At 50.3% G+C, this 13,200-nt stretch overlaps 1 protein-coding gene and 1 long non-coding RNA gene across 5 annotated transcripts in view; one reads left to right on the top strand and one right to left on the bottom strand.

Moving 5' to 3' along the window:
• Positions 1-2,864, bottom strand: part of LOC139279425 (uncharacterized) — a 30,029-nt gene extending 27,165 nt beyond the window's left edge. The window contains exons 1-3 of one of the 2 annotated variants that reach the window (XR_011596472.1): positions 2,752-2,864; positions 1,187-1,343; positions 525-901 (exon numbers count right to left, since the gene is read on the bottom strand). This is a non-coding gene — a long non-coding RNA (uncharacterized lncRNA). Of the gene's footprint in view, positions 1-154; positions 902-1,186; positions 1,344-2,751 lie in introns of those variants that run through there. The other variant, XR_011596469.1, reaches the window with a different exon arrangement.
• LOC139279961 (tumor protein p53-inducible protein 11-like) overlaps positions 1-13,200 on the top strand; it is a 169,147-nt gene that overhangs the window by 53,099 nt on the left and 102,848 nt on the right. The window lies entirely within an intron of this gene.

Raw genomic sequence — 13,200 nt, 5'->3', positions numbered from 1 at the left:
AAATGCCAATTTTCCAGGCAGCATCCATGATGCGCACATCTTGTATGGGAGCACTGTCTCCGACCTCTTTAAGAGTCAGTCACAAGGTCAATGCTGGATGCTTGGTGACAAAGGATCTGGCCTTGCCACCTGGCTCCTGACTCCCACCCCCGTAGCCCCAGACAGAAGACGAGCATCGCTACAATCAGAGTCATATAACCACATGCAATATCGTCGAAAAGACAATTGGAGTGCTGAGGTAGCACTCTGGAGGCAGCCTACAATACCACCCTGAGCAGGTCACTGAGTTCATTGTGGTGTGCTGCATGTTGCATAACTTAGCTATCAGACGGGGACAGGAATTGCCAGATGGGGCTGCCGGTCCATCTCAGGAGAGAGGGGAGGCGGAGGAACAGGATCTCGGGGAAGACAATCAGCCTGGCAGTGAACCCATGCCCCCACCACCCTCCGCATCATCGCAATCAGCTGCACCTTGCCCTCTGAATGACGAGCTGAGAGTGCGGCAAAGTGCTCGGTCAACCCACCTATCGCCTAGAGGAGTGCTCGACCGAGGTCGACACTCGCCCTCGACAGTGAAACCATGTCCCGGTTTATATCCGCCTATCGCTGTGCATGCCTATCTCGCCGAGCCAACCTCCGTGGATTTGGCGTAGGTGCTGGACCACTCGGTGTGTCCTGCTGCAAGCCGCTTGGCCCCGCTACTTCCACGGTTGAGGAAGAGGTGGCCGCAGATAGATTTAACCTTTGAGTCCCTGAGTCCACCTGTGTTGAACAGCATGGTTGAGGGTCATCCATACGACCCTCATTCTCCTGGGTGGTCTTGTCTCCGGTGGTGAGCACCACTTGAACTAAAAGGGGCGACGCTCCGGGGGGCTCCAAATTCTGCGAGACATCTGGGGACCTAGAAAACATAATATGAGAGGTCAGTAGAAGAGAAGGGGAGGGCCAGGGTGACCTGAGAACGCTTACACTGCGCAGGCATATGTAGGAGGAGCAACACTACGGCATTAGATATCACCGACAGACGTTACATATAAGTAACATGAACATAAAGTACAGAAACTGCATTGCATTAAAATAAGATTTCATGATCCCAGCATTAATTACATCACATTACATTATTCATATATTATACTCAAATAGCATTAAATTACTTTAAATTACCCAGGGGTTATACATTACTCACGAGGTGCCACAACCGGATCTGCACCACCACGGGTGTCCGAGCGATTATAGACCCCAGCGAGGGCTGCAGCTCGCTCCTCCAGGTCGGTGAGTTCCAGTATCTCTGCTGGCCCTCCTCCCGTGCGCCTACGCTCGGCGCGATTTGTCGATATCTTCTTCTGCAAAAGTGACAAGAGCATTGTATAAGCTAATTGCTTCGGTACAATTACAGAACACACATATTATAATTCACAATTAGTCATCGCACATGCTTTTCATCATTAACGTTATATGCTAATACAGTTTGGATGCAATTGCTGCATGGTTAACACATCTACGTTCAGAGAAGCAATGCCATAAGATCGTGGACAGGAAGTAATGCGTGACACCAAGATTACCCAGCCTAATTACAATCTGGCAGATTTACATTTTAATTAATGAATCAGTGCATGATTACAGTTATTCAAGTTAATAAAGTTAGTACTTACTCATTTCAGCGCTTGTGGCACTGGCTCAGCTCACGGTAATCATGTGCCGATGACACCACCTCGGCGATCTCTGCCCAAATACGTTGGTACACACTGGGGGGGAGGGGGAGTTTCCCACACCCACTCCCACACCCACCCCCACCCCGGGTTAATTGGCTCCACCGCATCTCCATCTCATGGACCAAGGCTGTGTTGGCCTCATCCGAGAACCTCTTTGCCCTTTTTCTCCCTCCAACCTCAGCCACCTCACTTAGGGCAACAACTTCCTCAACGTCCATTTGTTTAAACTCAGGTTGTCTCATGCTTCGATTTAAACTTGAAGGCCTCAATGAATCAAACTACACTTGTTCAAGCTGCAAAGCCCTTCTCGCGCTCTCTCTTCCTCCTGTTGTCTTCTGCGCATGCACAGGTGACCCCTGACCTCCTGAATTGCGGGAAAAGTTAAGTGACTGAAAAAAAAAACGCGCATGCGCAGAACGGCCATTGCTATGGACGGCAGCCTTGCACGATTGCATACATCACTATCACCCACTTCAGATCACTACCGCTATCGCCCAAATTAAAAAGGTGAAACTAGCGGCTTTTAAAATGGGCGATATTTTGGCGGTTCTTAAAGGTGGGACAACCACGTCGGAAATATCACCCATATATGGGCGATAGCAATAAACGTCGAAAGTCCAGCCCTATATTGGAACAGGAGTAGGTCATTCAACCCTTTGAGCCTGTTCCGTCATTCAACTGGTTGATCTAGTCAGCACCATATCAGTCACCAGGTTTACAGCAGGATGACTGAGATTATCTGTAACCAACCTGAACTTTACATAAAGGTTAAACCAAGAAACAAGAAATCTTTGGTTTCATCGCTGACTGACTGGGTTTGCCCTGAGGCCACATCCACAATAACCATTAAATCCAGCTTAGAGTGGTGGGCATTTAGGGATGCTTCTGGAGATCTATTGAAATTCTGTACACCCTCGATGTTACCATATCAAATCTAGTAACTGTCCCTGTTTAGCTTGCGTCAAACAATAATCCCTTTTCTTAATATAAATTCAACAGAGATTTGTCCATTTTCTATATTAATGTGCAAGACACTCACTTTGAAGAGGCATGATCATTTAAACGTAGTGATAAGTGAAAGGAATCTTTTCCAGAGATGATCACATTCTCAGTGGAAAGCTGTGAGATTCTGGTTGGGATTTTCCACGTCTGCACTCCCTGGTCCTCGGGTTTCTGCTGTTTTAATGGTCGGAGACTCCCAGGCCGGGGAACGTGAAAGTGGAAAGAATCCTGCCAATTACTGGTATTTTTGTTCAGATACCAATTGTGAAACCCCATGTATGTTTCAGATAACTGTATCTTCTTCCAGACAGAACTGCAGACTTACGTATGTAGAAACGATTGTGTGTAATAATGATCAGTAACAACACACCCCTTGGCCCACGTCCTCCCACTCCCCACCCCCCCCTCCACTCACCCCCCCCACCCCACATCGCCCCCTCTCCCCCACCCTCTCACCCCAGGTTGCCTCTCTCATTTCCCGCCTCTCTTCCCCCACCCCCGCCACTCTTCCCCCCCCACCCCCGCCTCTCTCTCCCCCACCCCCCGCCTCTCTTCCCCCCCCACCTCCCGCCTCTCTCTCTCTCCTGCCCCGCCTCTCTCTCCCCGCCCCGTCTTTCTTCCCCCCCACCTCCCGCCTCTCTCTCTCCCCCGCCCCGCCTCTCTCTCCTCCATCTTTCCCAGATTCTGCATTGTACACCCAACTTCTCCAGGGGAGGGAGGCTGGTCTGTTCCAACATGCAGCATGGCACAGTGACAATGGGCCCAGTTTCGGCCTCAGTTGCTCCTGATTTTTTGGAGCAACTGGTGTAGAACGGAGTATCTTAGAAATTCAAATTCTCGGCATTTAGTTTGCTCCAGTTCTAGTCAGTTAGAACAGTTTCACTTTGGAACAGAATTTTTTTTTCAAAAGGAGGCGTGTCCGGCCACTTACGCCTGTTTTCAAAGTTTCGTCAGTAAAAACTTACTCCAAACTAACTTAGAATGGAGTAAGTGAAGATTTTTGTACGCTCGAAAAAATCTTGTCTACACTTTAGAAAATCAGGCGTAGGTTACAAATCAGGCGTAGGGAATGGTGGGGAGGGGGGTTTAAAGGGAAGTTTACAAACATTAAACACTTCAGTTTTACAAATAAAGAGCCATCATCAATAATAAATGATAAAAATATCAATAAATCAACCAATAAATCAATAAAAAATAATTAATAAGAAATAATTTTTTAAAAAGTCAACAAATAAAACATTTTCTACTTACCGACTGCAGCACCGGGAGCCCTCCAACAGCGTGCTGGGATGCCCACCCCCCAGTGTGTCTCTGTCAGTGTCTCTATCTCTCTGTCTGTCTGTCTGTGTGTGTCTCTCAAACTCTGTCTGTCAGTGTCTGTGTTTCTGACAGCAGGGGGAGGATGGGGAGGGGGAGGAGGGGTGGTGGAGTGGGGGAGAGGGGGTGGGGGGGAGGGGGGTGACAAGGGAGGGAGGGGAGGGGGGGTGAGAAGGGAGGGAGGGGAGGGGGTGAGAAGGGAGGGAGGGAGGGGAGGGGGGTGAGAAGGAAGTGGGGTGAGAAGGGAGGCGGGGTGAGAAGGGAGGGAGGGGAGGGGGGGTGAGAAAGGAGGGAGGGGAGGAGGGGAGGAGAGCTAGGAGGAGGGAGGGGGAGGAGGGGGGGTGAGAGAAGGGAGGGAGGGAGGGGAGGGGGAAGAGAAGGGAGGGAGGGGAAGGGGGGAGAGAAGGAGGGAAGAGAGAGAGAGAGAAGGGAGAGAGAGAGAGAGAAAGGAGAGGAAGGCTGAACGGGCCGGGCCTGGCCGGGCCCAAGACTTCGAGCTTAGACTTACCGGATTGACAGGTAGGTTGCGTCGGGTCCGGGGTCCGGGGGGGTCTGGAGCGCGGCTCGGGGGGGGGGGAGATCGGTCGGGGGGTTGGGGGGGGGGGAGATCGGTCGGGGGGGGGAGGAGATCGGTCGGGAGCGGAGGTCGGTCGGGGACGGGGGGGAGGTCGGGAGCGGGGGAAGCGGAGGTCGGGGAGGGGGTGGGGGGGGGGGGCGGTCCGGTGGGGGGGGTGGGAGCAGGAGTCAAGTCGGGTCGGGTCCGGTCCAGGGGCCGGGGAGCGGGAGTCGAGTCGGGTCCGGAGGAAGCAGGAGCTGGGCGTGGGAGGAGCCTTATTCACGCAGCCCCAGTGAGGCCATTGGGCCAGGGATAGGGGCTGCGTGCTTCGGGCCCCTCCCACACAGTTTTGGGTGCCTGGAGCTACTGCACATGCGCGCCCACTGTAGCATGCATGTGCAGAGGTCCCGGCACTGTTTTCAGCGCAGGGACCTAGCTCCGCCCCCTGCAGCGCGTGCTGCGCCGCGCCGAGGGCCAGAGGACCAGCAGGGAGCCGGAGAATCTGTAAGTTCTTTTTAGGCACACTTTGTGGCGCGAAAAACAGGCATCCAGGTCGGGGCTGCGCCGTTCTAGGCGCGGCCCGAAACTTGGGCCCAATATTTCCAGCTTTGCTGACGAGTTGATCTTGGTTTCCTGAAGTGTGTTACAGGGCCAGGCTGAGAGGTGGTAGTTGTGACGAGGATTGAAGCATTATTGTCAGTGAGATTTTTTATTGGATTCCTACCTTGCTGACATAGACGCTCTGTGAATTCACATTGCAGTCTGGCTAATGCTCACACCACGGGACAAGGCAGAGCCGTGTGTTGTTTGGGAAGGCCAAGGACAGCAGGTTTCGATTGCTGCGGCTGTCTTTGGACAGGAAGCCACCCGATGGCTCATTCAATGGTCTTGATGCCGATCGACAAATCAAACTGTTTTATTCCGTTCATGCGTCTGAAGGAGTTGAGAGAAGCATAGTTATTGTTTCAATATATCTTCCAGAATATTTTTAATGATCCATGTGTGACTAAAGTCCTCAGTAAACAGGCCATCAAAGGTTGGAAGTTGAGGCTCAGTGGGTAGTGTTTTGTGATGTGAAGGTGAGCGAGGTATTTCAGGGATCAAAGTTGTGCTGAGGGTCACCACAGGAGACGTGACTTGTTGTTTGTGACATTTTGAGGAGAAACCTGTGGTTATTGGACATAGTGTCTCCGCAAGATCCTGCAAATCCACTGGAAGGACAGAAGCACCAATGTCACTGTTCTCCATCAGGCCAACATCTCCAGCATTGAAGCACTGACCACACTCAACCAGCTCCATTGGGCGGGCCACATCATCCGCATGCCTGACACAAGACTCCCAAAGCAAGCGCTCTACTTGAAACTCCTACATGGCAAGCGAGCCCCAGGTGGGCAGAGGAAACGCTTCAAGGACACCCTCAAAGCCTCCTTGATAAAATGCAACATCCCCACCGACACCTGGGAACCCCTGGCCAAAGACCGCCCAAAATGGAGGAAGAGCATCCAGGAGGGCGCTGAGCACTTTGAGTCTCGTCGCCGAGAGCATGCAGAAAACAAGTGTAGACAGCGGAAGGAGCATGCGACAAACCTGTCCCACCCACCCTTTCCTTCAACCACTGTGTGTCCCACCTGTGACAGAGACTGTAATTCCCGCATTGGACTGTTCAGTCACCTGAGAACTCACTTTTAGAGTGGAAGCATTCCTCGATTTCGAGGGACTGTCTATGATGACGATGATGATTGGGGTAGATTGCCAACATGTCAGCTGGGTCGAAAACTGATCGTTGCGGATCGTCAGCCTGTTCTAGAGACATAAGAACATAAGAAATAGGAGCAGGAGTAGGCCACCTATCCCCTCGAGCCAACTCCACCATTTAATAAGATCATGGCTGATCTGATCATGGACTCAGCTCCACTTCTCTGCCCGCTCCCCATAACCCTTTATTCCCTTATCACACAAAAATCTGTCTATCTCCGCTTTAAATATATTCAATGACCCAGTCTCCACAGCTCTCTGGGGCAGAGAATTCCACAGATTTACAACCATCTGAGAGAAGAAATTCCTCCTCATCTCAATTTTAAAGGGCGGCCCCTTACTCTGAAACTATGTCCCTTAGTTTTAGTTTCCCCTATGAGTGGAATTATCCTCTCTATCCATCTTGTCGAGCCCCTCATTATCTTATATGTTTCAATAAGATCACCTCTCATTCATCTGAATCCAGTGAGTATAGTCCCAATCTACTCAACCTATCTTCATAAGTCAACCCCCTCATCTCCGGAATCAACCTCGTGAACCTTCTCTGAACAGCCTCCAATGCAAGTATATCCTTCTTTAAATACGGAGACCAAAACTATACGCAGTACTCCAGGTGTGGTCTCACCAATACCCTGTACAGTTGTAGTAAGACTTCTCTGCTTTTATACTCTCTTCCCCCTTGCAATACAAGCCAACATTCCATTTGCCTTCCTGATTACTCGCTGTATCTGCATACGAACTTTTTGTGTTTCATGCACAAGGACCCCCAGGTCCCTCTGTACTGCAGCACTTCGCAATTTCTCTCCATTTAAATTATAATTCGCTTTTCTATTTTTACTGCCAAAGTGGATAACCTCACATTTTCCCAAATTATGGGCCCAAGTTTCGAGCCGCGCCTAGAACGGCGCAGACCAGACCTGGACACCCGTTTTTCCCGCCACAAAGTGCGCCGAAAAAAAACCTCCAGATTCTCCACCTCCCTGCAGGTTCTCTGGCCCTCGGCGCAGCACAGCAGGAGCTGTAGGGGGCGGAGCCAGGTCTCTGCGCCGAAAACAGTGCCGGGACCTCTGCACATGCGCGCTACAGTGGGCGTGCATGTTCAGTAGCTCCAGGCGCCCAAAACTGTGTGGGAGAGGCCCGAAGCACGCAGCCCCTAGCCCTGGCCGAATGGCCTCACTGGGGCTGTGTGAATAAGGCTCCTCCCACGGCCAGCTCCTGCTTCCTCCCGACCCGACTCGACTCCCACTTCCCGTCCCTGGACCGGATCCGACACCCGCTTCCCCTCCCCCCCCGCCCCCCGGACCAGACCCGACACCCGCTCTCCCCCCCCACCCCCGGACTGGACCCGACCCGACACCCGCTCCCCCCCCCCCACCCGCCTCCGGACCGGACCCGACACCCGCTCCCCCACCCCCCTCCCGGACTGGATCTGACCTGACCTCCCTCTCCCTCCCTCCCCCCGACCCGAACCGAACCGACCTCCCTCCCACCACCCCCCCGACCCGACCCAACGCCACCTACCTGTAAATCTGGTGCTGGGGACGGGCCCTGCCCAAAGTCTCAGGCCCGGCCCGTTCAGCCTCCCTCCCCCTTCTCCTTCCCCCCCACCCCCCCCCAATCTCCTTCACCCCCCCCCCAATCTCCTTCCCCCCCAATCTCCTTCCCCCCCAATCTCCTTCTCCCCCCCAATCTCCTTCTCCCCCCCAATCTCCTTCTACCCCCCATCTCTTTTCCCCCCCATCACCTTTCCCCCCCATCTCCTTCCCCCTCATCTCCTTTCCCCCCCATCTCCTTCCCCCATCTCCTTCCCCCCCCAATCTCCTTCTCCCCCCCATCTCCTTTCCCCCCATCTCCTTCCCCCCATCTCCTTTCCCCCCCATCTTCTTTCCCCCATCTCCTTCCCCCCATCTCCTTTCCCCCATCTCCTTTCCCCCCCATCTCCTTTCCCCCCCATCTCCTTTCCCCCCCATCTCCTTTCCCCTCCATCTCCTTTCTCCCCCTTCTCCCCTTTATCCCCTTCTCCCCCCTCCCCCTTCTCCCCATCCCTCCCCCTTCTCCCCCATCCCTCCCCCTTCTCCCCCTCCCCCTTCTCCCCCATCCCTCCCCCTTCTCCCCTTCCATCTCCCTTCTATCCATGCTAATATATTACCCCCAACCCTGTGAACTTTTATCTTGTACAGTAACCTTTTATGTGGCACCTTATCGAATGCCTTCTAGAAATCCAAATACATCACATCCACTGGTTCCCCCTTATCCACCCTGCAGGTTACATCCTCCAAATTCTCCAGAAAATTAGTCAAACCTGATTTCCCTTTCATAAAACCATGCTGACTCTGCTTGATTGAATTATGCTTTTCCAAATGTCCCACCATTGCTTACTTAATAATGGACTCCAGCATTTTCCCAATGACAGATGTTAGGCTAACTGGTCTATAGTTTCCTGCTTTTTGTCTGCCTCCTTTTTAAAATAGGGGCATTGTATTTGCGGTTTTCCAATCTGCTGGGACCGCCCCAGAACACAGGGAATGTTGGTAGATTACATCCAATGCATCCACTATCTCTGCAGCCACTTCTTTTAAGACCCGAGGATGTAAGCCATCAGATCCAGGGGACTTGGCCACCTTTAGTCCCATTATTTTACCAAACTCTACTTCATTAGTGACAGTGATTGTATTAAGTTCCTCCCTTCCTATAGCCTCTTGATTATCCACTATTAGGATGTTTTTAGTGTCTTCTGCCGTGAAGACCGATACAAAATATTTGTTCAACATCTCTGCCATTTCCCTGTTCCCCATTATTAATTTCCCAGTCTCATCCTCTAGGGGACCAACATTTACTTTAGCCACTCTTTTCCTTTTTATGTACCTGTAGAAACTCTTACTATCTGTTTTTATATTTCACGCGAGTTTACTTTCATAATCTATCTTCCCTCTCTATTATTTTTTTAGTCGTTCTTTGCTGGCTTTTAAAGTTCCCAATACTCTGGCCTCCCACTAGCCTTGACCACATTGTATGCCCTTGTTTTCAATTTGATACGATCCCTTATTTCTTTAGTTAGCCATGGATAGTTACCCTTCTCTTAACCGCCTGATTATCATTCCTACTGGTTCAATAGAAATGGAAAATGGGCAGTTTCAAGAACAGGCTGATCCGCAGAAGTTATTTTACACAGCAAGTTGGAAATTGCCCTCATTGTCGACTGTTTATTCATCTCTCGCCCTCCCTGCCTCCCGCCCTCCCTGCCTCTCGCCCTCGATCCCACTCTCTATCTTTCTCTCTGTCTCTCTCTGTGTGTGTGTTTCTCTCTCGATCTGCCTCACTGTCTCTCTCGATCTGCTTCAGTCTCTCTCCGCATCCGTGTCTCTCTCTCTGCGTCTCTCTCAACTGCGTTGCCAATTTAAGTTAATCTAAGAGTTAAGACATGGCAGGAGAGCTCGGACGCGTGTTATGCTCCTCCTGTACTATGTGGGAAGTCAGGGACGCTTCCAGTTGACGACTACGTGTGCGGGAAGTGTATCCGCCTCCAGCTCCTGACGGACCGCACTGCGGCACTGGAGCTGCGGGTGGATTCACTCTGGAGCATGCACGATGCTGAGAATGACGTGAATAGCACATTTAGTGAGTTGGTCCCACCGCAGGTAAAGGGTACACAGCCAGATAGTAAATGGGTGACCAACAGGAAGAGCAGTGGAAGGAAGGTAGTGCAGGGGTCCCCTGCGGTCATCCCCCTGCAAAACAGATACACGGCTTTGGGTACTATTGAGGGGGATGACTCATCAGGGGAGGGCAGCAGCAGCCAGGTTCATGGAACCGTGGGTGGCTCTGCTGCACAGAAGGGCAGGAAAAAGAGTGGGAGAGCTATAGTGATAGGGGATTCGATTGTAAGGGGAATAGATAGGCATTTGTGCGGCCGCAACCGAGACTCCAGGATGGTGCAAGGGTCAAGGATGTCTCGGAGGACATTCTGAAAAGGGAGGGTGAACAGCCAGTTGTCGTGGTGCACATAGGTCCAATGATATAGGTAAAAAACGGGATGAGGTCCTACGAGATGAATTTAGGGAGCTAGGAGCTAAATTAAAAAGTATGACATCAAAAGTAGTAATCTCAGGATTGCTATCAGTGCCACGAGCTAGTCAGAGTAGGAATCGCAGGATAGCTCAGATGAATACGTGGCTTGAGGAGTGGTGCAAAAGGGAGGGATTCAAATTCCTGGGACATTGGAACCGGTTCTGGGGGAGGTGGGACCAGTACAAACAGGACGGTCTGCACCTGGGCAGGACCGGAACCAATGTCCTAGGGGGAGTATTGGCTCGCGCTGTTGGGGAGGCATTAAACTAACATGGCAGGGGGATGGGAACCGATGCAGGGAGACAGAGGGAAATAAAATGGAGTCAGAACAAAAGATAGAAAGGAGAATAGTAAAAGTGGAGGGCAGAGAAAACCAAGGCAAAAATTAAAAAGGGCCACATTACAGCAAAATTCTAAAGGGTCAAAGTGTGTTAAAAAGACAAGCCTGAAAGCTCTGTGCCTCAATGCGAGGAGTATTCGGAATAAGGTGGACGAATTAACTGTGCAGACAGCAGTTAACGGATATGATGTAATTGGCATCACGGAGACATGGCTCCAGGGTGACCAAGGCTGGGAATTCAACATCCAGGGGTATTCAACATTTAGGAAGGATAGGCAGAGAGGAAAAGGAGGCGGGGTGGCATTGCTGGTTAAAGAGGAAATTAATGCAATAGTAAGAAGGGACATTAGCCTGGATGATGTGGAATCGGTATGGGTGGAGCTGCGGAATACCAAAGGGCAGAAAACGCTAATGGGAGTTGTGTACAGACCACCAAACAGTAGTAGTGAGGTCGGGGACAGCATCATTCAAGAAATAAGGGATGTGTGCAATAAAGGTACAGCAGTTATCATGGGCGACTTTAATCTACATATTGATTGGGCTAACCAAACTGGTAGTAATACGGTGGAGGAGGATTTCCTGGAGTGTATTAGGGATGGTTTTCTCGACCAATATGTTGAGGAAGCAACTAGAGAGCTGGCCATCCTAGACTGGGTGTTGTGTAATGAGAAGGGACTAATTAGCAATCTTGTTGTGCGAGGCCCCTTGGGGAAGAGTGACCATAATATGGTAGAATTCTTTATTAAGATGGAGAGTGACACAGTTAATTCGGAAACTAGGGTCCTGAACTTAAGGAAAGGTAACTTCGACGGCATGAGGCGTGAATTGGCTAGAATAGACTGGCAAAGGATACTTAAAGGGTTGACGGTGGATAAGCAATGGCAAACATTTAAAGATCACATGGATGAACTTCAGCAATTGTACATCCCTGTCTGGAGTAAAAATAAAACGGTGAAGGTGGCTCAACTGTGGCTAACAAGGGAACTTAAGGATAGTGTTAAAACCAAGGAAGAGGCATATAAATTGGCTCGAAAAAGTAACAAACCTGAGGACTGGGAGAAATTTAGAATTCAACAGAAGAGGACTAAGGGTTTTATTAAGAGGGGGAAAATAGAGTCTGAGAGGAAGCTTGCAGGGAACATAAAAACTGACTGCAAAAGCTTGTATAAATATGTGAAGAGAAAAAGATTAGTGAAGTCAAATGTAGGTCCCTTGTAGTCGGATTCAGGTGAATTTATAATGGGGAACAAAGAAATGGCAGACCAATTAAACAAATACTTTGGTTTTGTCTTCACGAAGGAAGACACGAATAACCTTCCGAATGTACTAGGGGACAATGGGGTCTAGTGAAAAGGAGGAATTGATTGGATTGAAGGCTGATAAATCCCCGGAGCTTGATAGTCTGCATCCCAGAGTACTTAAGGAGGTGGCCATAGAAATAGTGGATGCATTGGTGATCATTTTCCAACAGTCTATTGACTCTGGATCAGTTCCTATGGACTGGAGGGTAGCTAATGTAATACCACTTTTTAAAAAAGGAGGGAGAGAGAAAACGGTAATTATAGACCGGTTAGCCTGACATCAGTAGTGAGGAAAATGTTGGAATCAATCATTAAGGATGAAATAGCAGCGCATTTGGAAAGCAGTGACAGGATCGGTCCAAGTCAGCATGGATTTATGAAAGGGAAATCGTGCTTGACGAATCTTCTGGAATTTTTTGAGGATGTAACTAGCAGAGTGGACAAGGGAGAACCAGTGGATGTGGCGTATTTGGACTTTCAAAAGGCTTTTGACAAGGTCCTGCACAAGAGATTGGTGTACAAAGTCAAAGCGCATGGTATTGGGGGTAATGTACTGACATGGATAGAGAACTGGTTGGCAGACAGGAAACAGAGAGTCAGGATAAACGGGTCATTTTCAGAATGGCAGGCAGTTACTGGTAGAGTGCCGCAGGGCTCAGTGCTGGGACCCCAGCTCTTTACAATATACATTAACGATTTGGATGAATGAATAGAGTGTAATATCTCCAAGTTTGCAGATGACACTAAACTGGGTGGCGGTGTGAGTTGTGAGGGGGTGCTAAGAGGCTGCAGGGTGACTGGGACAGGTTAGGTGAGTGGGCAAATGCATGGCAGATGCAATATAATGTGGATAAATGTGAGGTTATCCATTTTGGGGGCAAAAACACATAGGCAGAATATTATCTGAATGGCGGCAGATTAGGAAAAAGGGAGGTGCAACGAGACCTGGGTGTCATGGTACATCAGTCATTGAAAGTTGGCATGCAGGTATAACAGGCGGTGAAGAAGGCAAATGGTATGTTGGCCTTCTTAGCTACGGGATTTGAGTACAGGAGCAGGGAGGTCTTACTGCAGTTGTGCAGAGCCTTACTGAGGCCCCACCTGGAATATTGTATGCAATTTTGGTCTCCTAATCTGAGGAAGGACGTT

Source organism: Pristiophorus japonicus, chromosome 14 (genome assembly GCF_044704955.1).
Source record: "Pristiophorus japonicus isolate sPriJap1 chromosome 14, sPriJap1.hap1, whole genome shotgun sequence".
Lineage (NCBI taxonomy): Eukaryota > Metazoa > Chordata > Chondrichthyes > Pristiophoridae > Pristiophorus > Pristiophorus japonicus.
This window is presented reverse-complemented; position numbering and strand designations above follow the sequence as displayed.